Source organism: Stenella coeruleoalba, assembly GCF_951394435.1.
Source record: "Stenella coeruleoalba genome assembly, chromosome: 2".
In the NCBI taxonomy this organism is placed as follows: Eukaryota; Metazoa; Chordata; class Mammalia; order Artiodactyla; family Delphinidae; genus Stenella; species Stenella coeruleoalba.
The window spans coordinates 74,747,617-74,772,465 of record NC_137147.1 but is presented as its reverse complement, the minus strand read 5'-3'; the positions used below and the strand labels follow the sequence as shown (position 1 = coordinate 74,772,465).

The following is a 24,849-nucleotide window of genomic DNA, read 5'->3' as shown; positions in this document are numbered from 1 at the left end:
GAATATTATATGCCTCTTCATTTATTCAGGTCTTGTTTTAGTCCTTTAAAAGTAAATTTTGCTTGCTTGTTTCCAGGAAAGTTGGAAAAAATGAAATGAATCACTTATTAAGTGGAGAGTTGATGTCTAGTATTCTGTGTCTGTTCCTCTCTCTGAACAGGGAAGAGAGCCAACAGAAAGTGGAGCAGCATCCCCAGTCCACAAGTGCCAGGAGGGAGAGGTTACTATTTTTAACACAGCCACACACGCAGCAAGAGTGAGAGTTCCAACCATTAAGAAGAACATATCTCTGTGCAGGTCAGAGGCTCAGACTCCACCTTCTACTCTGTAATCATGGGGACCCCGCCCACGTTCAGTCTGTTCACAACCCCACAGAAGGAGGCACTCACTTTCACACAAAATGATGTTTCTCAGAATTCATACCTGAAGTTGTTCTGTTTCCTCCTTTCTGCACACTTCGTTAGGCAATATAAAAATATTTTACGAATGATGCTTGTACACAAAGAGCTTACTACCTAACAGTCATAGGAATATCTCTCTCATTAGATTTAAGCTTTATGAAGATACCAATTTTTTTTTTACCAATACGCATTCACTGAACAATGTTGAAAGAATGAATGGCTGATAATATTTATACCCATATATACAGGCAAATTTATAGCCAATGGTTAGAATTTGTATGGAAACTAATTTCAGCTCCCTATAAGGAAAAATGAACAATTAGAGGCTTTTCAAAACAAAACAGACTGCTTTAAGGTGTAAAATATTCCTCATTACAGGAACTAGTCAAAGAAAAGTGGAATGTCCATTTTCCAGTGATTTGCAGAAACGATTACAAAACAATATGATTTTGCACCAAACTAAGAATTTTAAGTTTTAAATGAGGGGAAATACCGTGAAAGAACTGAACAACCAAAAAGCTTGTAAAATTCACCACAGATTAAAAAAAAAAAATCACTTCCAAATTCATGGAAATTGGATTTTGAATTTTTACTTGACGCATGTGTAGGAATTTAAGTGAGGGCAATGGTAGGAGAACACATTCCAAGCAGGGTAAACTTATTAAGAGCAAAGATCAAGAAACAATAAGCAAGAAGAGTTTAGGAAATTAAAAGTTTTTAATATTACTGAAAGGGACAATTTTTATTGGATGGTACTGTGAGATAATATGAAATGTTAGCTTGAGGCAGTAGTTTATCCAAGAGGGCCACACACAGCTCAGAACTGGGTTTCTTTCCAGATAAAAATACAACTGTCATGAGATTACCTGTCTTTAGCATAAGCAACATTAAGGAATATCTTGAAATTGTTTTTTAGAATGAGCTATTAATCTAAATTTAAACTGGTAGATAATATCAAAGATTTACTTTTACAAGTACACTTCTAAATGTATAGAAAAACTGCATTTCCATACTGATTGATTCAATGAACAAATAAATTTCGTTTTCCCTGAGCAATTCTACCACCAACTAATCGCCATATTGCAGGAAAGGAAAAATCTAAACACTTTCCCAATGTGTTGCAGTTTTATGATCACTTTGCAGCATGAGTTTTGTTTAGACGTAGGGGGAGACTAATAGCTTCTCTGCCTTCATTAACCTCCCGTAAAGGACAAACTTTTAAATCAAATAATACAGACCAAACAAATAAAAATAACTACATTCTGCTTTGCTTTGTACTTTGTTCTCTTCCTCATCTGGCTGCAAAAACCCTTGCATGCTTTTCTCTGAAAATAACTCCTGAATTCATGTGAGATTTTGCCCTCCTCAGTACTTGTACTGGTAGAGTTTAGATATATTCCCATCTACTTCTCTGCTCTTCAGGGTACTGAGTTGCCATAAGGATAAGCCAGGCAGATAGGCCTTCAACATTAAGGCTAATTTCTAATTTACCCCCACTGGGCCTTTTATCATCACAAACATGTTTGTTGTCTAATTTGGCTCACTCTTAGAAGAGCATGGTTTGATGTACTTAAAAAGGATATTCCTTCAGGCAGCAATATACTAAATTTTTAGGGGTCTTATAGCTCCATTTTTCTATTAAATGGTGCAGGGTTGAGAACCAAGTAAGCACATAAAAAATAGATGACAACACCGTAGTAAAACTAAAATTGTTATTCCACCGTTTGGTGATTTAGTTTATATCCACATCGTTCAGAAAGAGAGAGACTTTCTTCAAAAGTAGAAACTGAGAAGAGTGAGGAAGAGAAATTATTTTATTGAATAAAAGACTTTCTGTAACACTCAGTGATGGATGAAGTGAGAGATGTGGAAACTTCCAGTCAAAGTTTGTACATTTTATTTTCATCAAATGTCTATGATCCATTCCAGAAAAGCAACCCAAATATTTAGAATAGTCCCACTCACCACTGTTTCATCAAGGAAACGTTTTCTTGGTGCTGAATGTTGGGTAATGCTATATACTATATACAACTAAATGTTGGGTAATGCTATATTTGGGGTCTTGAATGGTGGAAGAGACCAAGAACAATTTAAGAGAAAGGGAGGGGAAATAAGAATAGACCATGGACAGAGAAGATTTGTCCAAAAGAGACTATTCAAGATTTGCTTTAATCTATCATTACCATTGAAATTTGAAAGAGTTATTAGAATAGGTTCACAGACTCTCAAAACTAGAAACCATTCTAGAAAAGAGGGTAAGCAGAAAGATGCAAGCCATGAACACATCTGCTTTGCAGACATATTCATTTAAGTGGATATCTGTGGTTTTCGAGTTTTTTTCTACACGGTAGAGCTGCCATATCATTGTGAGCTGTGGAAGTTAATCACTGGACCATTTCAGGGAACATCATTCACACCTTAGCCTAAAATATAGAGAAAGACAATGCAGACACATGAAGAAAGACAGATCTGAGAGCATCATCAGAGCCTATATATCCAGCTCTGCCTGGAACGGCAAAAGTCAAAATACTCTCATTGGGAACAAGCCAGCATGAGTTGAGATTCTGTCATTTACACCAAATAGATCCATAATTAATACAGAAGAAGGTGGGGGGAGAGCCTTTTGGTTTTGTACTATTTTATGAGCTGAATTTATGGTGCTGAGAAGCATTTTTCAGTCAAAATAACTAGAGTTATGTAGATACAGATCATCACTGGTCTACCTTCATTATAGTAAATATGAACCAGGTTAATCCTATGTATGTTTTTGAATCTCTGATGGGAAAAAATTAGAAAAATACTGAAAACATCCACAACTCTGCCACATAGACAAGCACTCATTATTTTTACTTTTTTCTATCTTTTTCACAATTTTGCACGTTGTTACATCATATTATAGAGACAATTTTATGTCCTTTTTATTAACACTCACTTTTGTCATTAAAAATACCTTGTATTCATACTTTGAATTGATTATTCTACTATTCTACACCATAGATATACCACACTTAACTTTATAATTTTCCTGTTTGGGGATATCTTGATTATTTATTCCCCGTTTTTCATCATTTTAAATAGCATTATGGTATACGCCTTTAAATAAAAATTTGAATTTGAATTTCTCATCATTTTATTACAGCAGCATCCTAGAACTGGAATTAGTGGTTCAGTGGGTAAAAACAGGTTATAGTCTTTTTGCTCCTTGTGTCTCGCGAATGGGGAGTTAGTGTTTAGTGCGGACAGAGTTTCAGTTTAGGAAGGTGAAAAATTCCGCAGATGGATGATGGTGGGAGCTGCACAACGATGTGAATGTACTTAGTGCCACTGAACTGTACAGTTAAATACGGTTAAAATAGTATGTTTTATATTATGTGACTTCTACCACAATAAAAAACATTTCCAAAAAGTATTCTAAATGTATCATCTCTACTCCCTAACACCTTTCTTACTTGAACCCACTACAGTCAGATTTTCATCCCTACCATTCCGTTGAAATCACTCTTGCTGAGGTCACCAGTGAGTTTTAAATTTTATTTATTTATTTATTTATGGCTGTGTTGGGTCTTCGTTTCTGTGCGAGGGCTTTCTCTAGTTGCAGCAAGTGGGGGCCACTCTTCATCGCAGTGCGTGGGCCTCTCACTCTCGTGTCCTCTCTTGTTGTGGAGCACAGGCTCCAGACGCGCAGGCTCAGTAGTTGTGGCTCACGGGCCTAGTTGCCCTGCGGCATGTGGGATCCTCCCAGACCAGGGCTCGAACCCGTGTCCCCTGCATTGGCATGCGGATTCTCTACCACTGCGCCACCAGGGAACTCCACCAGTGAGTTTTATATCCACAAATCCAATGATGCATTACCATTCCTTATCTTATTGAGTGTCTCCGAAGAATGTGGCATTATGGCTACTCTCTCCCTGAAACACCATCTTTGCCTGGATCCTGGAACTCCACATTGTCCTGGTCTGCCTTCTTCCTTGCAAACCGCTCCTGCTCAGTCTCCTTTTCCTACATCTTCCTCCTCTTGCTGGTGTCTACATGTTGTGTTTTCTCAGAGCTCAGTCCTCAAACATTTATTCTCTTCAAATGATCTTGGAGGGGTTCAGGACATGCCATCCCAAAACAGGCCACTAGTATAAAAGCACTTAAGCCTAGCCACTTTGGGTCTTCATTTTTCTATGAGGACCCCTATGTACATGTAAAAATTATTAAATAAAATCTCTATGCTTTTCTCCTGTTAACCTGTTGTATGTCAACTTACTTCTCAGGTCCAGATGGAGAACCTAAGAGGGAACAGGTAAAGCTTTAGCTCCCCTACAATCTCACCTAGGGATATGGCTTTAATTACTATTTATACATTGATGACACACAAATTTACATTTTCATCCCAACCTTCTCTATTGGAAGCCAGGCTCATATATACTGTACTCTATGTAACATCTACACTGGATATCTAATTGGCATCTAACATATCCTTAACATAAGGCCTGATTTCCCCCCATAAGTTCTTCCTTCACTCTTTTCCATCTCAAAAAAAAAAATGGCAATATAATTCACCTTACCAGAAATCTAGGGACTCCTCCTTAATTCTTCTGTTTCTCCCATACCCCACATTGTCAAACAAACCTGCCACATAAGATTTATTTTTTTCTCATAAAAAGTTTGACTTTGTTTTTCAATTCAAACAATGATGTTACACAATGGGTTTCAGTGACCACCAATTCATTTTTGAATTCTAGATGACAGATAGATAGATAGATAGATAGATAGATAGATAGATAGATAAGATCAAGGAATCTTGTCTCGAGGTTGCTGCCTAGTTAAAACACCTCCCTGTCTTGCAATATTTCTTGCCTAGCTGTTCAGGACTTTCCCTCAGAAGCCAGGAGCCAATGAACTGCTTACTTCTTTGGTACCCTGGAGATTTTAGACTCTGGAGCAATGTATCATAGTAAGATTCAGGATGGTAGAGGTTTTTTTAAGGGAAAGTTAAGAGTGGAAAGTGAAATGGGAAAGAGGCAGCATGATATCTGGATCTCAAGCATGTTCTAAAGCAGTTTTAGGGAAAAAAATTCTAATACACAAACCCATACACACACACACGCACACACACACACACACGCACACACACACACACACACACACATGACTAGATTCCATTAGAATTATCTATGCCTGCATAAACCTTGGCAAACCTTCATATAATTTCAAGCGTATAGGAATCCCAGTTTAAAGTCTCCTGGTCTAAAATGGGACAGGGAATTCCCTGCAGTCCAGTGGTCAGGACTCTGCACTTCCACTGTAGGGGGCATGGGTTCAATTCCTGGTCAGGGAAATAGATCCCACATGCCTTGCAAGCATAGCCAAAAATAATACAATACAATACAATAAAAATAAAGAAAAAAAATTTTTTAAGTAAAATAAAATGGGACACTCTCACTAACACACTTGTCACAATATACTTACTGAGAACTCATTCCTCCCCAATGATTTGAGATACTGTCTTTAAAATATACTAAATTTCCATATACAATTAGGCTTAATCATTGATTTGCTATTCCATTTAACTGACCTATCTGCTTAGTCTTAACTTGTACTTAAGAAGGTTCTTGGGGCTTCCCTGGTGGCGCAGTGGTTGAGAGTCTGCCTGCCGATGCAGGGGACGCGGGTTCGTGCCCTGGTCCGGGAAGATCCCACATGCCGCGGAGCAGCTGGGCCCGTGAGCCATGGCCGCTGAGCCTGCGCGTCCGGAACCTGTGCCCCGCAATGGGAGAGGCCACAACAGTGAGAGGCCCGCATACCGCAAATAAAAAAAATATATATAACTAACACTATATGTATACATTTTGTAATTTAATATATCCAAGAGAGATCCACAATTCAGCTACTTGAGTTTATTTTACTCCTGCTAATGATTGGTTTTAAAGGGAGTTTAGAGTAGCTACTGCATAACCAGCTTGGTATTTTTTCTTTTCAATATTTAAAGTAAGATTATTTTAAAAACATGTCAATTCAGAATTTTGTATGAGAGTGTCCAAAAGACCTGTTCCGGGCATGAAGGCATTTTGAATAACAGAAGTACAATCATGAGATCCTTTAATTGAGAAGTGTAACAAAGTTGAATAATATGTGAGAAATTAATGTTTTATGATTAGTCAACTAACTGGTAGACAAAGTTTGAGTGTTTTAGATTGGAGAACAATTTGTACTGTATGTCGTACCATCAGATTTAAATGGAGTTTCCGGAGCAAGATCTGAAGATGCTTCAACCAATGTAGCCAAGGCTGTAATTACTTAGAGACAAGGAGTATAAGTTTTGTTGAACTTTAAGGGGTAGGCCAGGATAGGCAATGGGTCTTTGTTGTTTGCCATGTTGTTTAGTAATATCCTTAGGCATGGCTTTCCTTTTACATTCATACACAAAGAAAGGTTCATTACAATCAGTGGTGAACTTACGATCAGCTGTCTTATGGAGGTGTATGATGTCACCTGCAATATATTCCCTTTAGAGCTGGGCGCACAGAATATACGGGCTTCTTGTGGCTCTTTTAGGGTCCCAATTGAGTTAATGGGAAAAATATAAATTCAAAGGTTTGATAACCTAATGACCAAACTCTGGCATCTATTTTGGCCTTTCTGAACAGAGTTGGGATGTCAAAACTAACAGAGAAGAGAAGGGGACCTCTGTGACAGGACTCCATGTCTGCAAGCTTCATTCTAGTCTTCTGCAAAGGGAGATTATCTTTTCTCCTGCTATTAGGTCCCAAGATAGGTAACTGGACAGATGTTGTGGTGAATAATTATATTGATTGCTATATCAATATATAGGTTGAAAAAGCTGCAGTAACTAGTCTAAAGAGATTTGCCTTCTTATCATAAAGTGATTTATTTCTACCTTAGGTGAAAGAAAAGCATACATAGGTGTAAGGATACATGATCATTACATCTTAGGTTGTTTCCATAATCCATTATATGTAGTATTTTAAAATAAGTTCCATCGCGGACGCAACGACTACACACAGCATTTGGGCGAATCATCAATCTCCCTTTCAATAACAAATTTACCTCGGGTTTATTTTCAGATGTAATTGCTATCAGTTGAAGAGCTGGTTAATGCAAAAGGAAGTCTGGGTTCAGTGAGACTCTCACCTAGTCCACAGAGAAGCTGACATGACCCACATCAACTTGCTCCTCCAGGAAACCCCTGTTTCCTGTTGTGGGGCAGCAGCAACACATAGCTCAGCAATTCTTCCCTCACCCTGTCAGGCTCACCTCACCTTGCAGAGCCTTGAAATTGAAGAAGACACTTTCCATCTAGAGGAAGACCTCAAACATGCTTCTCTCCAGCCTTCTGAAGGTGGTCATGGCTTCACTGTGGCTAGGTAAGGATGGCCCCAGTGGGATTGTACCCCTCTAGGACCTAAGGACTGGGGGAACAGGTGGTTTATGGGCACCCTGGGAAGAAGGGGCAGTAGAGTGTATAATAGAATTTCTTTGTTCCATAGTACTTATTTTTAAACTTCTGATTCTGCTTTTTTTTTCTTTAGGATCCAGTATTGCCCAGAAGGTAACTCAAGACCAACCAGTAATATTAGTGCAGGAGAAGGAGGTTGTGACCCTGGATTGCATATATGACACAAATGAGTTCACTTATAGTCTATACTGGTACAAGCAGCCCAGCAGTGGGGCGATGATTCTCCTTATTTGTCAGGACTCTTATAACCAGCAAAATGCAACAGAAGGTCGCTACTCACTGAATTTCCAGAAGGCAAACAAATCCATCAAACTTGCCATCTCAGCTTCACAGCTGGAGGACTCTGCAGTGTATTTCTGTGCACTGAGTGAGCGCACAGTGAGAGGCGTGTTGGAGGCAGGTATACCAAAACCCAGGGCTCTGCTTGATACATCTGCCTGCTATAGGGACCAGGGCAGGGAATTGCCTTCACAGACAGGAAGTGGTTAGGGCTGTGGCAGCACAGGTGTAGGGTTAGAGGGAAAACACTCCTTCTAAGAACATATTTCTCTGGGTTCGTAGACCAGGTCTAGAGCTATCATTCATCAAAAACAACCTTATCCCTGAAAATCTGGGTTCAAATTTTTTATTGAAGACAAAAAATAGCCACATAAAATCCTTGCCATTTAGTGATTAGAATGAGCTAGAAGAATTGACTAAGGAAATTCAGAGACATCTGATTCAAAAATTAGTAAAAATATGCGTGAATTTTTGGATTTTCAATTTGTTCATTAAATATTTATTGAATATATATTATATTACAGGTATTGTTTTGAATAAGGAAGGTTGTGAAATCTTTTTGTGATTTTCCTCTTTTTGAATATTATGCAGTTTTACACCGTTTAATGAAGTCATTTAATTTAGTTTTGTTAGCTGAGTTAATGGTACACTTGTTTACTTTCTAAGGTGCCTGATATGTCACAAACTTTGTGCTAATCGTCATTCTATTAACATCTCTAGCATGGAATAGCTCAATTACCATAATGTAAGCTTTACCTGCCTCCCATCAGTCTTATCCACAAAAAGATCAATAATTAGTGGCTCTTAAAAGGACATTGTGAGAAGCAGACTATGAATTATCTTGTTTCTCTGCTCTTGCCCTTCACTGCACCACTCCTTCAAAAGTATTTTTGCCATCATGTGGCACATTTTGGAAACCTCCAGGCCCTCTTTTTCAATCAGTGTTACACAATCCCAAATACTCCTTCCCTCAAATTTCCTCCTTCAACCTCTAATCCCATTTTCTCAGGGTCTTAAAAGTTGAATGGTAATGGGTGGTTGCTAAGTGATCTTGTATTGTAACTGCCTCTTATATTTGCATTTCGAAAGCAGTTGTGTAGAGTAGAAATCTTAAAAGGAATGTCTTACAGTCCCTTCATTAAGTGGTGCTGGAAAAATTGGACAGCTACGTGTAAAAGGATGAAATTAGAACAGTCTCTAACACCATACATGAAAATAAAGGCTAAATGTAAGACCAAATAATATAAAACTCTTAGAGGAAAACATAGGCAGAACACTCTCTGACATAAATCACAGCAATATCTTTTTTGGTCCACCTCCTAGAGTAATGAAAATAAAACCAAAAATATACAAGTGGGACCTAATGAAACTTAAAAGCTTTTGCACAGCAAAGGAAACCGTAAACAAAATGAAAAGACAAGACACAGAATGGGAGAAATATTTGCCAATGAATGCACAAACAAGGGCTTATTCTCCAATATATACAAACAGCTCATGCAGCTCAATGTCAAAAAACCAAACAACCCAGTCAAAACAATGGGTGGAAGATCTCAGTAGACATTTCTCCAAAGAAGACATACACATGGCCAAGAGGCACATGAAAAGATGCTCAATATCATTAATTATTAGGGAAATGCAGATCAAAACTACAATGAGGGGGGCTTCCCTGGTGGGGCAGTGGTTGAGAGTCCGCCTGCCGATGCAGGGGACACAGGTTCGTGCCCCGGTCCGGGAAGATCCCACATGCCACGGAGTGGCTGGGCCCGTGAGCCATGGCCGCTGAGCCTGTGCGTCCGGAGCCTGTGGTCCACAACGGGAGAGGCCACAACAGTGAGGGGCCCATGCACCACAAAAAACAAAACAAAACAAAACAAAAACTACAATGAGGTATCACCTCACACTGATCAGAATGGCCTTCATCCAAAAATCTGCAAACAATAAATGCTGGTGAGGGTGTGGAGAAAAGGGAACCCTCCTACACTGCTGGTGGGAATGTAAATTGATACAGCTACTATGGAGAACAGTATGGAGGTTCCTTAAAAAACTAAAAATAAAACTATCATATGATCCAGCAATCTCACTTCTGGGCATATATCCAGAGAAAACCATAAATCAAGAAGACATATGCACCCCAGTGTTCATTGCAGCTCTATTTACAATAGCCAGGACATGGAAGCAACCTAAATGTTCACCAATGGAGGAATAGATAAAGAAGATGTGGTACATATATACAATGGAACATTACTCAGCCATAAAAAAGAATGAAATAATGCCATTTGCAGCAACATGGATGGACCTAGAGATTGTCATACTGAGTGAAGTAAGTCAGACAGAGAAAGACAAATATCATATGATATTGCTTATATGTTCAATCTAAAAAAAATGGTACAAATGAACCTATTTACAAAACAGAAGTAGAGTCACAGATGTAGAAAACAAACTTATGGTTACCAAGGGGGAAATGGGGAGGAGGAATAAATTGGGAGGTTGGGATTGACATATAACACTACTATATATAAAATAGATAACTAATAAGAACCTACTGTATAGCACAGGGAACTCTACTGAATACTTACATGGGAATAGACTTACATGGGAATAGAATCTAAAAAAGAGTGTAATGATTTACATGGGAATAGAATCTAAAAAGAGTGGATATATATACATGTATAACTGATTCACTCTGCTGTACAGCAGAACTTAACATTGTAAATCTACTATACTCCAATAAAAATCAATTTTAAAAGTCTTAAAAATTTTTAACTCAAAAAATCTTACCTTTTTTTTTTTTTTTTTTTTGCGTTACGCGGGCCTCTCACTGTTGTGGCCTCTCCCGTTGCGGAGCACAGGCTCCGGACGCACAGGCCCAGCGGCCATGGCTCACGGGCCCAGCTGCTCCGCGGCATGTGAGATCTTCCCGGACCGGGGCACGAACCCGTGTCCCCCGCATCGGCAGGTGGACGCTCAACCACTGCGCCACCAGGGAAGCCCTACTCCCTGATCTCTGATGACCATCTCAGTCTAGGACACTGATCACAAATGAAATCTTATAAACTGGCATCAGACTGGCTGCAACAAAACCATCGGGGAGCTTTAAAAAATTACACACTTGTGGGAGTTCCCTGGCAGTCCAGTGGTTAGGACTCCGCATTTTCACTGCTGAGGGCCCGGATTCAATCCCTGGGTGGGGACCTAAGAGCCTACAAGCTGTGCAGCAGGGCCAAGGGAAAAAAAAATTACACAGCTGTGGGTCTCAATCCTGGAAAGTATGATTCATGAAGTTAGTGTGGGATCCCAGAATCTGTAATTTTAAATCACTTACACATTGATTCTATTATTAGCTGTTGTATGAATATCAGCTGTGTCTTTAATAATTTGAAAAGCTGGGAAAAAAGAGAGTCCTAACTCATGCTCGAGGCTTTTGAAACAAATCCACATCTTTAGAGTTCTTAACCCAGTGGAGGAAAATTATTCGATTAAAGTTTGGCAATAAAATATGGCAGATGGATGGTAACAGAAAGCATCCTTGAGGTTATTCACTAAGAGTATAAGATTAGTACTTGTCTGATTCACATAGGCCAACCCTTTTATCTTGGAGTCAAGAAAATAGTAGGAGAATAAGACATTGATCTCAGACCATTCTATAAGGATTTGATCATTTCAATTATGATATTTCTTTTGTTTTCACATTTTAATGATTCTGAAATTCAGGATTCTTTGACTATTGATAAGATAGTGTGGCTTTTTCCTCTGAAAAGATTTTATTAAAAACATATTATTTTGGGACCGATAAAATATTATATTTCAAGTAGTAGTGATTCCTCAATCAGTGACCCTTGATTCATTAGTTTTGTTTGGTATAACAAATATTTAGTGAGCATGTAACACATGTCAGTCACTGTTGCTCTATAAATTGGGGTACAATGCTGAAGCACAGAGATTCACTCAGTACTGATTTGGCTTCTTATTACGTCCTCTGTAATCAACCTCAGATTCTTTTCTGACATTCAGTGGATTATAGGCTGGCCCACCATGGATACCTGAGAATATAAAGTACTATATAAAGTGCTTAAGAAAACTGTTATCTTCTCAGCTGCAGAAATACCTGGGATGCTCTGTTAAAGAACTTCCATGTCAGGCAGGGTCCTAAGAGCAAAACAGACCTGAGAAGTTATGACAGCTCTTGATCAGATTTCCAAGCACCACCTGAAGACTGGCATGTACCTCATGAATAAAGTCAAGGATAACGTTTTTCTGACTTGAGGAGACCAGGAAACGTGCATCCCATTTCAGTGTCTTTCCACCAGGGGGTGCAGTTTCCTAACACAAACATTTCCTGTCTGAAACTAGGCTTAGGTTTATCACTTCACTGTGACTTCAATATTTCTTCATGTGAAGAGTCAAGGACATTATTCAGGAGACACTCTAGAGATGAACTCTTCTCCAGGCTTAGTGACTGTGATACTCTTAGTGCTTGGTAAGCAAAATGCCTCTAAAAATTTGGATTCTTTCTTCTGTTATGTCAACAAAACCTTTAATCATAATTTTATCCTAGAGCTTTATGCCCAAAATGATACAGAACTCTTTTATTTTTCCCCAGGACAAACCCGTGAAGACTCAGTGACCCAGATGGATGGCCAAATGACTCTTCCAGAAGGGGCTGCCTTGACCATAAATTGCACTTATTCAGCCACTGGGTACCCCATTACTTTCTGGTATGTTCAATATCCTGGAGAAGGTCCACAGGTCCTTCTGAAAGCCATGAAGGACAATGAGAAGGGAACCAATAAGGAGTTTGAAGCCACACACCACAAAGAATCAAAATCCTTCCACTTGGAGAAAGCCTCAGTCCAAGATTCAGATTCGGCTGTGTACTACTGTGCTCTGAGTGACACAGTGATGGGAACCGCAGGGGTAGCTGAGCGCAAACTCTTTGAGTGGCAACAAGGGGCCTGGAGGCTGAGTGTCTCTCCATTTGATCCACTCTGTGGCACAGTCTATGGTGGTTTGTCCCTCAGTCTCTGGTTGATACAAAACTCATACAAATTTCTAGAGAATAAGAACAAGAAGTGAATATTCCCCATACCCAACTCTTCATTAGTGATTTTGAAAAAAGAGTCTGACATCAATAGTTCCTCATCCAGGGCCAAAGTAATTTCAAGGTAAAGTCACATAAACAATGAGACTTGGGGCCAATGTAAGAAGAAACAAGAAGCACTTGGATGTGTGCTGTACCCCTGTGGAAGGGTTTAGAAACCTGAAGCATTAATTACACTTGAATAATTAGGGTGGATGGTGCTGTGTGTGTTTGTGTGTTTTGAGGGCATTCAGGGAGTGAAGGCTGAAAATAGGAAGACTGAAAATAAATAAGCAGCAGACTACCCATGTTCTCTACCAGTGCCTGTGTAACAAGCAGTGATCATTTCCCAAACCCAGCAGAAAATTGGAAGTTAGCCATTGATGAATTGAGCAATAGCACATATAAGTACGTAAGCGAAAATAATTAAAAATTTAAAATGTAATAATTAACTATTCACTTCAAGGAAAAAATTATTATTCAAGAAAGTAGCATACTCATAGTCTATATGATTCAACTAAATTTTCTTCTAGATAAGTTTTACCACCAATAGCCATGATTAGGCAGAATATCTATTTTCCCCAAACCTTGTGTATTACTAAGGTTCTGGACTGTTTCTTATCAGTTAGGGTTTTTTAAAAAAAATTAATAATTTAAAATTTATGAATGAGATGGAGCTTCATTTCATTTAAAAGTCATTTATATGTTTTTGTATAAATTGTCTATTCATATATCTTCCCATCTCCTACTGTGTTATAGTCATTTAAATATAGATTTTAAAGAACATTCTCTATGTTAAGAAACTTGTCATAAGACTGTCACATATATGTGTCTTTTAAAAAAGTTTAATTAACCTTTTTGACTTTGTTTATGGTCTTGTTTGTTTGGCAGGCAGAATTTTAAAAATAGTATGTAGTAAATTTTTGAAAAATTTCTTTTATGGATTCTGAGTTATTTCATGCTTAAAAATCTGTAGCACTCTAAAATGATAAAATTTTATCTCATATTTTCTTTAGTTTTTCTCAGATTAATTTTGTCTTTAAATCTTTAAATTTGCGTGTGTGTGTGTGTGTGTGTGTGTGTGTATGTGTAGAGAGGTTGAGGTTTAAGCCTTTGTATTTTTCTTAATTTTTGTTTGTTAGTTTATTTTGAGGCAGCTTTCCAGGCTCAACATTTTGAATGACTCATTTTTCTGCCACTTGAAATTACGAAATTTTGAATTCAGGGAGGCTTAACTTCTGTGTGTGTAAACTATTTACAATATTTTGGAGGGCAGTTTTTTTAAGCATATCATATGAATCAAATCACAAATAATAATTCAGAGTCTTCTGTTCCATTGGCCTGTTAAGTCTGTTTTTATGCGAGTACCATACTGTTTTGATTACAAAAGCTTTGTATTATTATTATTTTTATTTGCGGTATGCGGGGATCTCACTGTTGTGGCATCTCCCGTTGCGGAGCACAGGCTCCGGACACCCAGGCCCAGCAGCCATGGATCACGGGCCCAGCCGCTCCGCAGCATGTGGGATCTTCCCGGACCAGGGCACGAACCCGTGTCCCCTGCATCGGCTGGTGGACTCTCAACCACTGCGCCACCAGGGAAGCCCTGTATTATATTTTGAAATCAGGAAGTGAAATGCCTCCCACTTTGTTCTACTTGCTCAAGATTACTTTGGCTATTTGGGGTCCTTTGCGATTCCATATGAATTTTAGGATTGTAAAAAATGTCATTGGGATTTTGATACGCATTGCACCGAATCTGCAGATTTTGTGCAAAAGCTTTTAAGTTTAATTAGGTCCAATTTGTTTATTTTTGTTTTTATTTTCATTACTCTAGGAGGTGGGTCATTAAAGATCTTGCTGTGATTTATGTCAGAGTATTTTTCCTATGTTTTCTTCTAAGAGATTCAATAAACAAACAATGCATTGAGTGAGATATTCTTTCTTTGTGAGAGCTTCCTTGTAAATGAATTCTTGATCACTGTCAAACTATGTGTCCTGATTTTTGGCTAGGGAAATTGTGTCACTGACTCTGATAATTTTTTCAGACTATATTTTCCCCAGATGAAGCCCTTATTTTTCTCTGAGGTATCATTTCCCTTTCTTTACTCCTTCCTGACATGTCTGATTACTGGGGCACTTTAAGTGGAGGCAATGTTGTGAGCGTGGAAAGCCTAGATATTTCTATACCTGTGATCAGCAATGTAGTAGACAGTAGGGCACTGGTCTCAGCAACAATGCCAGTACCTTGCTGAAAAACTAGAAGGAAATCTCTTTGCTCTCCTACCTCCTTGTACTCCTCTTCGTTAAGAACAGCTGGGACTCAGCCTACCTGTTACTTTCTTCTCAGCTATTTGGGGGCTAGAGGAAAGGCTTTCCCCAAACAACTAGTTTCCTTCTTAGATGTCCATTGATCTGTACATGCCAAGCTTTCTCTACAACCTATTGTTTTCTGCTCTTCATCCTGGAGTTCCCTGCTACTGACCCCAGATTTCTATATGAGCCTCAATGGGACACCTCACTTAAGCTCTGTTGGCACAGCATGGCTGGCTTCCACAGAAGTTCCTTGGCTAAGCACAGGGGATCAGGGACATTTTAAATCTACCATCTTTCTAGAATTGCCTTATTCTTAGGTCAAAAAAACCTGTAGAACTAAAGTTCTAAAGGGCCATTCCTGGTGTGAGGAAGGTCAAAATCAATGATGATGAATGGAAAATCCCTTGATATGCTAATGTTTACACATTTCATTAACATACTTGTACAGAAGCTTAAATTTCTGTGAAGGCTGATCTATCAATATTTTCCCTTATTCTTTCTGACTCTCATGTTTAGAAAATTCATGACCATCCTAAACTTATAAAAATATGCTTTCATTTTATTTAAAATATTAATTATCTCTATTTGGAATTTATTTCATAGCTGATGTTAAGGTATGCATCCAAATTTAATTGCTGATCTCTAGATGACTCTCCATTCATGAAGACATATTTTACTGAATATACCATCTTTTCCCTATTTTTTGATAACTAAATTTCCATAAATAATTTGTATGTTTGGACTATTATGTTCCGTCGATATCTCTATCTGGACCTTTCTGGTAACATGCTTCTTCACTTAGTACAGCATTACACTTTGTCTTACTAACTGTGGAGGATATCCCTCACCATTCTGTTTCAGAACTGAAGGCCTCCTGAAGCCCGAGATTATCTGCAGTATCAGATAGGGCCTCTAGAGGAAGATGCTACACAACTTGAACTTGACAGAAAGCCAGAAAGCAGCCAGCCCTTTGAGGAAGAGATTTTACTTTGCATGCCAGTGTAAACTCACTCACTGCTCTGTCAGGGTGTCCATGTGGCTGAACTGTTTCCAGGAAAAACCTGCAGAAAGGAGCTTCCTGTTTCCTCACAGCTCAGACATGAAGCCCACCCTCATCTCAGTGCTTGTGATGATAGTCACACTCAGTGAGTAATGTCTCTTTTTATTCTATCTTTCTCTGGTCTTCTGATTTAGAATCAGTTTAACAACTATTCTCCTCTGTCTGCAAGACAATCCCTGATCCAGAATTGGTGTTACAGGAGGAACAAGAGCCCAGACAGTGACTCAGCCTGAGGACCACATCTCCGTCTTTGAAGGGTCGCCAGTGCAGGTGAAGTGCAACTACTCATATTCTGGGAGTCCTGTGCTCTTCTGGTATGTACACTACCCCAAACAACACCTCCAGTTACTCCTGAGACACACCTCAAGAGAGAGTATCAGAGGTTTCACGGCTGACCTCAACAAGGGTGAGGCATCCTTCCATCTGAAAAAACTATCAGCTCAAGAGGAAGACTCAGCGGTGTATTACTGTGCTCTGAGGGACACAGTAACTGGTTTTACAAAGGAAGCAGAGCACAAACCCCTTAAGAGTTACTGAAAATATTTCTAAGTTCCCTATTTGGCCACAGTGGGGCATTCTTTCTCTAGAGACTGACCCTGAGTTTATCTCTCAGATACAGTTGCCATCAGTTGTCAGCTATAGATTAATCTCAAAAATTTGTTCAAGGAAATTCTCATTACCTACAATGCCTAAATTAATTTTTAAAATAGTAAGTGTATTTATCCTATAGGTTAGTACCTGGAAAAATACTTTTGAAATAAAACTATGTAATGGCATAAAAATCCTTTTCTTGGCCCAGAGGGGCTCCCCAGTCTTAAGTGGTGCAGTCCCTCCTCTCTATCTCCTCTGCCGTAGCATCCACCCCCACGTGTGCTCATCACCACGTACTGAAGCACAGTTCCTGAAAAGGAGGATACTGTTTCCCGACATGTGGTTGCTGATCTTTCTTCAGCTAATGCCTTTCCTCTCATGCACTTCATGGACTTATACTACCCAAATCAAGTGCAATCAGGAGAAACATCACAGCAATTTGAACAAGGAAAGTTTAATATAAAGAATTATTAACTAATAACAGGGAGTTATTTACTAATGAGTAAAGAGAACTCTAAAGAACATAAGAATAGCATAGGTAGGGAGACGCGGTTATCTCTATGACTAAGCCAGAGTTCCGAGGAAACTAACACATTGTAAATTGTACCCCCTTCTCCTACCAAGCCAATGACTCAGGCTTCATTGGGGAGTGTGTGGCTGCAGCCTGCTGGATGGGGAAGTTTGCTGAGGTGCCAGAGAACAAGGTTGACAGGCAGAAGAACACCTCCCAGGGTTCCAACACAATTTATAGGAAGCTGGCAAGGGAGTGCTGCTGAATTTGCTTGGGTGCTTGTGAAACCTGCCAAGAAACCACCTGTGGGGCTGTCATTAAATGTTGCTGGAGGTGAGCATCACTGGTGTCCCACAGGATGGCCAAGCACTGCAGGAACAAGAAGTGTGGAAGGGCTTCCCTGGTGGCGCAGTGGTTGAGAGTCCGCCTGCCGATGAGAGGGACACGGGTTCGTGCCCCGGTATGGGAAGGTCCCACATGCCGCGGAGCGGCTGAGCCCGTGAGCCATGGCCGCTGGGCCTGTGCGTCCAGAGCCTGTGCTCCGCAGCGGGAGGGGCCATAGCAGTAAGTGGCCGGTGCAACGCAAAACAAAAACAAAAACAAAAAAGAAGTGTGGAAAACATGCCAGGACCTGGAAGAGATGCTGCTTCTTCCTGCAGTGTCCTTCCCGTTCCCTCTACTGACAAAGCTTAACATCATGCCAGTTGGCGAAGGAGAAATGTTTACAAGGTCCATGTCCAGAGTCACCCTCTGAATCCATGAAGGGTGGATTTATAATTGAAAGGCAATAAATTGATAAGTGGCATGCCTCATCTTTCTGATCTTTCCTACACACCCCTCCATACACATCTGAACTTCCAAACACGGTGAAATGACTCTATGTTTCTATATAACAAGCTAAAGCTGTCCTTTGAACAAGTGAAGACGTTCTCATCATTTCCCCCAAATGAGGAGACCCATAATCCCAGCAGTCACTACGGATCACTGGCTGTATTAATTACTTCTAAAATTCAAAGGAAATTTCACTGAAAATGCTGTTATACACAGACTAAATTGTAAACTTAATCTCTGACAATCTGCATATAAAATAATTATGGTGAGGAGAAAGACGAAGAGAATGGCAATGTATACAAAGGAACACACATATAAAAAGCAAAAAGAAAATATAGAAAACTACTACATTATTTGATTCCCAATTTGGTCACGATAGTGCAATTGACATGGACGGCTTCTTTCTTTTATTACACATTTTATATTTTCCCTGCCCTCAGCCATAACCTCAGTGGATTACGTTACTTCCCTAGTGGTGTGATCCAAATCTTCATTCTCAAAGGGTCTGAGTACTCAAAAATCTTGTCTTTTTATTGCTTGCTGCAATTTAACATTAACATTTAGTATCAGGCTTGGAAGTTCCCAGAGGCTCCCCTAGGAAATCTCCTGGATTCCAGACATAGTCCTCTTTATATCTGTTGTGTGGCAGCTACCTAATTCCTCCTTGGTAATTGGTATCAATCACTCCAGTCAGTAGAATAACCTCATTTTCTATTCATTGCTGTGAGAAATATGTAGCCCAACTGGCCACATGGCTGTCTTATCTTCCAATTCAGTGAAATTATTGCTGTCTCCCCTGGGGAAAGCCTTCCTCCTTTTAGAGAGTAAGACCTCCAAACCAATAGAGCTCTAAGTTACAAACATTGGGAGCAAAAATACTGCTAGTAGGTTACTGGTAATAATCGTGAGAGCGTCCACTCCCAGAGCCACTTCCTTGATTCCTGGACTCATGCATTCTGGGTATGGGGGAGAAAACATCATATAATAGTCTCTGCTATAAAGCATATATTGCATCATATAAGACAGAATCCCATCTTTTTACAGAGTTGTTTTCCAACTGCTGCTATAACGGAATCAATAAGCCATTCTACATTTCAACAGGCCGGCCACTTCTGGGTGATGGGGTATGAGGTAAGATAAATAATCCCATGGGCATGTGCCCACTGCTGTAATCCTGTGCAGTGAGAATAGTTTCTTCCTCAGAAGAAATACTGTGGGCAATCCCTTGATGAAATTAGGCATTCTGTGAGTTTATAAGGATGATGCTGGCAGAGTACAATGAGCAAGGAAGACAAATCCATGTGCAAGTATCTGTGTCTACTCCTGCGAGAACACATCTCAGTCATCTCCATCATGGAAGATGTCTAATGCAATCCACTCGTCGTCAGGTGTCTGGGCAGTCTCTCTGGGGAATGACACCATATCAGGGGCTCAGCATTAGTCTCTGAGTTTGGCAGATTAGTCACTGAGCAACAGCATTAGCTAGGTCAAGCTTGGTAAGGGGAAATCAATGTTTTTGACTTCATGCATATCTTCCATTCCTGCTAGCAAGGCCACTTTGCTCATGGGATCACTGACCAAGCATCGAGGTGGCTGGGGAAAGATGTTGACACATCTACAGAGTGCATTGTTTTGTCCATTATTAAGAGCTTCCATTTCCCTTGGCCAGTATCCACATAGTGCATAATTATCTTGACAGTCTGTGCCCATTCTGACAGGTCCATCCAGATACCTCTTTCCTAGATTTCCTTGGCAGTAATCTTCCGATCTTGTTCCATCCAAGTCTCTTACCAGAAAAATCATTAGCAACTGCCCGAGAATCACTGTAGATCAGTACCTCTGGCCATCTCTCACTCTAGAGAACATGAATAACCAAAAGGTATCACCTGATGATGTGGAGGGATTGTCCTTCATCTTCAGCCTTCAGTGGGCTATAGTGCTAGTTTTGTGTGGTACCAAAATAATGTGCAAATCCATATGAAAAATAGGCTTGATTTTCTTGTTCCTTAGTGAACTGATTATAAGGAACTCCCCAGAAGGTTATAGACATGGTTAAGGGAGAGTATACAAAACAAGAAGAGTTTGTGTCAAAGGAATCTGAGGTGCTTACCCATTCAGCTTACCTGGATCTTCTGGGGATGTCTGAGCCCCGTCTCTTATATATCATTTCCACTTGATGATAGATTGCTGCTGGGCATGATCAACAGTGCAGGTATGTAGGTTGGACAACACTTGGTTCATGATGGAAGTTCAGGCTGCATGGTCACTAAGCTAGTTTTTTCCTAAGTTAGATATTCAGACTTTGCCATGGTCAATTAGCAAGTCAGAAACTGTTTCTTAAAAGGAGAATCAATATTTAAAGAAAAGGGCATATATTCCCCACAGCCCCCAATACCAGTGGACTATGCTGCAATTTTCCTGTTGGTGTTTCCCATGTCTCCATCCTATTCGCCATGGAAACGCCAGGCATCATTTCTGGATCTGCTGGATCATAAGACCAAAGTGATGAAGCAGATAGCGCTGAGATGTTCGTTCCTCTGCAATATTTTGGAATAGTTTAAGAAGGATCAGTGTTAATTCTTCTTTAAATGTTTGGTAGACTGACTCAATAGCTTTTTTTTTTGTGCGGTACGTGGGCCTCTCACTAGTGTGGCCTCTCCCGTTGCGGAGCACAGGCTCCGGACGCGCAGGCTCAGCGGCCATTGCTCAAGGGCCCAGCCGCTCCGCAGCATGTGGGATCTTCCCAGACCGGGGCACGAACCCATGTCCCCTGCATCGGCAGGCGGAATCTCAACCACTGTGTCACCAGGGAAGCCCGATGCATTGTATTTTGAATGAACATCTTCTATATCAGTTAGAGACTGGGTCAGCTTCAAGTTACCAAAACTTCAAATAATAATGTGTTTAACAAGGTGGAGTTTACTTTCCTCTCACGTAAAGAAGCTCTGTCATATGTATTATCTGCAGTCCAGGGCTGCTATACTACCGTCATCATGTTATAAAAAATCAAGGGGCTTCCTTCTAGCTCTGTCTCTTGTCCTTAAAGTGTCACTTTTGTTTATATACTTGGCAGAAACTGCTAGAGATCCATCCACTTTATACACATTACAGACAGAAAGAAAGAGAACGTCAAGATGCAAATGAGTACATGCTGGCCATGTCAATCATTTCCAGAAAATCCACCCAACAGCTGCTACATTTCACTTACCAAAGTGTTATTCCATGTCCCCACCTTTCTCCCGTCTGCAAAGGAGTCTGGGATGTCAGTATTTTTTCAGTCTCAGCATGTTGTCACTCACATCAAAACTGTGGTTCTATTAGTAAGAAATAGGAGAGAATGGGCATTCTTTAGGCAAATAGCAATTTCTGCTATCCTCAGTTTAGGGTATATTAAGACTCATATGGGGTTTTTTGCTTCATAGTTATTCATTTTTGAAATACTATATCTAGTCTAACTCCCAGTTCTGTTGAGTTTGCTTCCTAAAGGTCTCCAGAACATGTCACAAACCCCACATGCTAATTCACCTCCACCATCCTAATTAAAAATCCATTTTAGTCCCTTGCTCCCCAGCATGTGACACACCCCATCATTCTTCAATGTAGTCCTCTGTACCGCAGTGAGAATGATCTTGTCAGAGTGCAGATTTGAGCATGTCAATCACCTGGATCCCCATTTGTTCTTAGAATAAAGAGAAACTTCTTTTAAAATTTTTATTTATTTTTGGCTGCATTGTGCCTTCGTTGCTGCGCGTGGGCTTTCTCTAGTTGTGGTAAGCCAGGGCTACTCTTCGTTGCGGTGCACAGGCTTCTCATTGTGGTGGCTTCTCTTGCTGTGGAGCACGGACTCTAGGTGCACAGGCTTCCGTAGTTGCAGCACGCAGGCTGAGTCGTTGCGGTACACAGGCCCTAGAGTGCACGGGCTACAGTAGTCACGGCGTGTGGGCTCAGTAGTTGTGGCTCGTAGGCTCTAGAGTGCAGGCGCACTAGTTGTGGTGCACAGGCTTAGTTGCTCCACGGCATGTGGTATCTTCCTGGACCAGGGCTCAAACCCATGTCCCCTGCATTGGCAGGTGGATTCTTAACCACTGTGCCACCAGGGAAGTCCCAAAACTTCTTACTATGACCTACAAAACCTTGCATAATTTAGGATCTTGTTACGTCTCCAACCTCATTTCACATACTCCTAATCTCTCTCCCTCTCTGTCTCTCTCTCTCTTCAACAATACTGGTATTATTTTCTTTTTTTAAAATTAATTAATTATTTTTTGGTTGCGTTGGGTCTTTGTTGCTGCGTGTGGGTTATCTCCAGTTGTGCTGAGTTGTGGCTACTCGTCGTTGCAGTTCGCGGGCTTCTCATTTCCGTGGCTTCTCTGTGGCACAGCACATGCTCTAGGCGCGCGGGCTTCAGTAGTTGTGGCACGTGGGCTCAGTAGTTGTGGCTCGTGGGCTCTAGAGCACAGGCTCAGCAGTTGTGGTGCACAGGCTTAGCTGCTCCACGGCATGTGGGATCTTCCTGGACCAGGGCTTGAACCCATGTCCCCTGCATCGGAAGGCGGATTCTTAACCACTGCACCACCAGGGAAGTCCTTAAGTTTCTTAAAAGTACCTTTTTCCTACTATATGACCCCTTCATAGCAACTGTAGGTGATTTCTTATTTATTTTCCTTTTCCTAAATTTTTTTCCTCCCTTCAAAAGAGTAAAAAAAAGAGTAAATGACTATTCATTCTTATACATCTGTCCAAGAGTCAGTAGGTGAAGGAAGCTCAGGGGGCATTTTTAGAATTATAGACCTCTGCATTTTCACATTTGCAGTTTCTCCTTTATTTCTTTGATTATTTGATTAAGACCTATTTTCACTACTACTTCTGTGAGTTCCTTAATGGTAGCGTCCATATCTGTGTGTCTCACCCTTGAAAACTCAGCATCAATGTATCTTAGGCATTAGGATCATCTAATTTCCTTCTTCTTCTTTTCTATCCATTAATGTATTCTTTATTTTAAGTCTCCTCAAAAAGATATGATAATATTTATTAAAAAAAAGAAATCTTTGGAACTTTATGGATACATTCTTATGGCATAGCAGGGATTGGCAAAGCACAGCCCACAGGGCAGAGCAGCCTGCCACCTGTGTTTGGAAATAAAGTTTTATTGGAAAACAGCCATGTCCATTTATTTATGCATTGACCATGGATGCTTCATGTTATAAGAGCATAGTTGAGTAGTCACAACAGAGACTATATGACTTCAAAACCTAAACTATTTACTATTTGACCCTTTACAGAAAAACTGTTTGTCAACCTCTGGGGTGTAGGAATTACATGGGAATTTTTAGATTTGCAGTTTTTTGTTTGACAGCAACAAATTAAATAACAAAAGCATATTTCTAATCATCTGTATGGCCAACTTAGAATACTTCCCTTGGTTTTGAGGCTTTTGTGTTCTTTACGTTATTTTTAACAAAGTAAAGACAAATGGAATAACGGCACTTTACAAATAAAAGCATCTCAGTTCTTTAAATGGATAAAAGTGTTAAGAATATTTTTTAAACATTTAAAAATTTTTTACTGAATTATAATTGATTTACAGCGTTGTGTTAGTTTCAGGTGTACAGCAAAGTGATTCAGTTATACATACGTATCTATCCTTTTTCAGATTCTTTTCCAGTATAGGTTATTACAAGATATTGAGTATAGTTCCCTGTGCTATACAGGGATCTTGCAGGGCAGTTTGTCTTGCATAACACCTGAGCCAAGATTTTCTTGACGATTCCACCAAAGGATCAAGAAACTAGAGGAATAGTTCTGTCAACTTTTATGTAACTCCAAACAAAACCTCCTGCTGCTTCTCAGCCAGCCATGCTGTTTGCTTTCTGCATACTGCATAATGGAGAATTTAACAGTTATCATAGTTTTAATGGTACTGGAAGATGTAGTCACTGTCCTCACCTAACAGGGTGGATGTCTGGACACCCACCTGAAGGTAAACACTGCCTTCTTCCCTAACATTCTGGAGTCCTGCACACTGGGTGTTGGACACCTGAGCACTGGGAGTTAAACATCAGGATAAACAGGCCAAAGAAATGGAGAGGGAGATAAAAGAACAAAAATAAATCTAAATAGAGGAAATAAAGTATTCAAGCAGGTTTTATTTCCCTGGTGATAACTGCATCAGCTCTCTACTTCCAGTCTGAGCCCTCATTCCACATGGCTGGGTCCAAGCTAGTGGGAGTACAGGCAGGGCATAAGATTTGTTTTACTTACCTGCTCCTCACTCAACTGAAAGCAATTTGAGATAGGAATCGTGTCTGGATTTGGTTT

At 40.0% G+C, this 24,849-nt stretch overlaps 1 protein-coding gene across 7 annotated transcripts in view; it reads right to left on the bottom strand.

Annotated features, from left to right (window-relative positions):
• Positions 1-24,849, bottom strand: part of SALL2 (spalt like transcription factor 2) — an 802,697-nt gene that overhangs the window by 315,916 nt on the left and 461,932 nt on the right. For all 7 annotated transcript variants that reach the window (XR_013826964.1, XR_013826965.1, XR_013826966.1 and 4 more), the window contains one exon: positions 21,740-21,845. The gene's annotated coding sequence lies outside the window, so the exon portion shown is untranslated. The remainder of the gene's footprint in view (positions 1-21,739; positions 21,846-24,849) is intronic.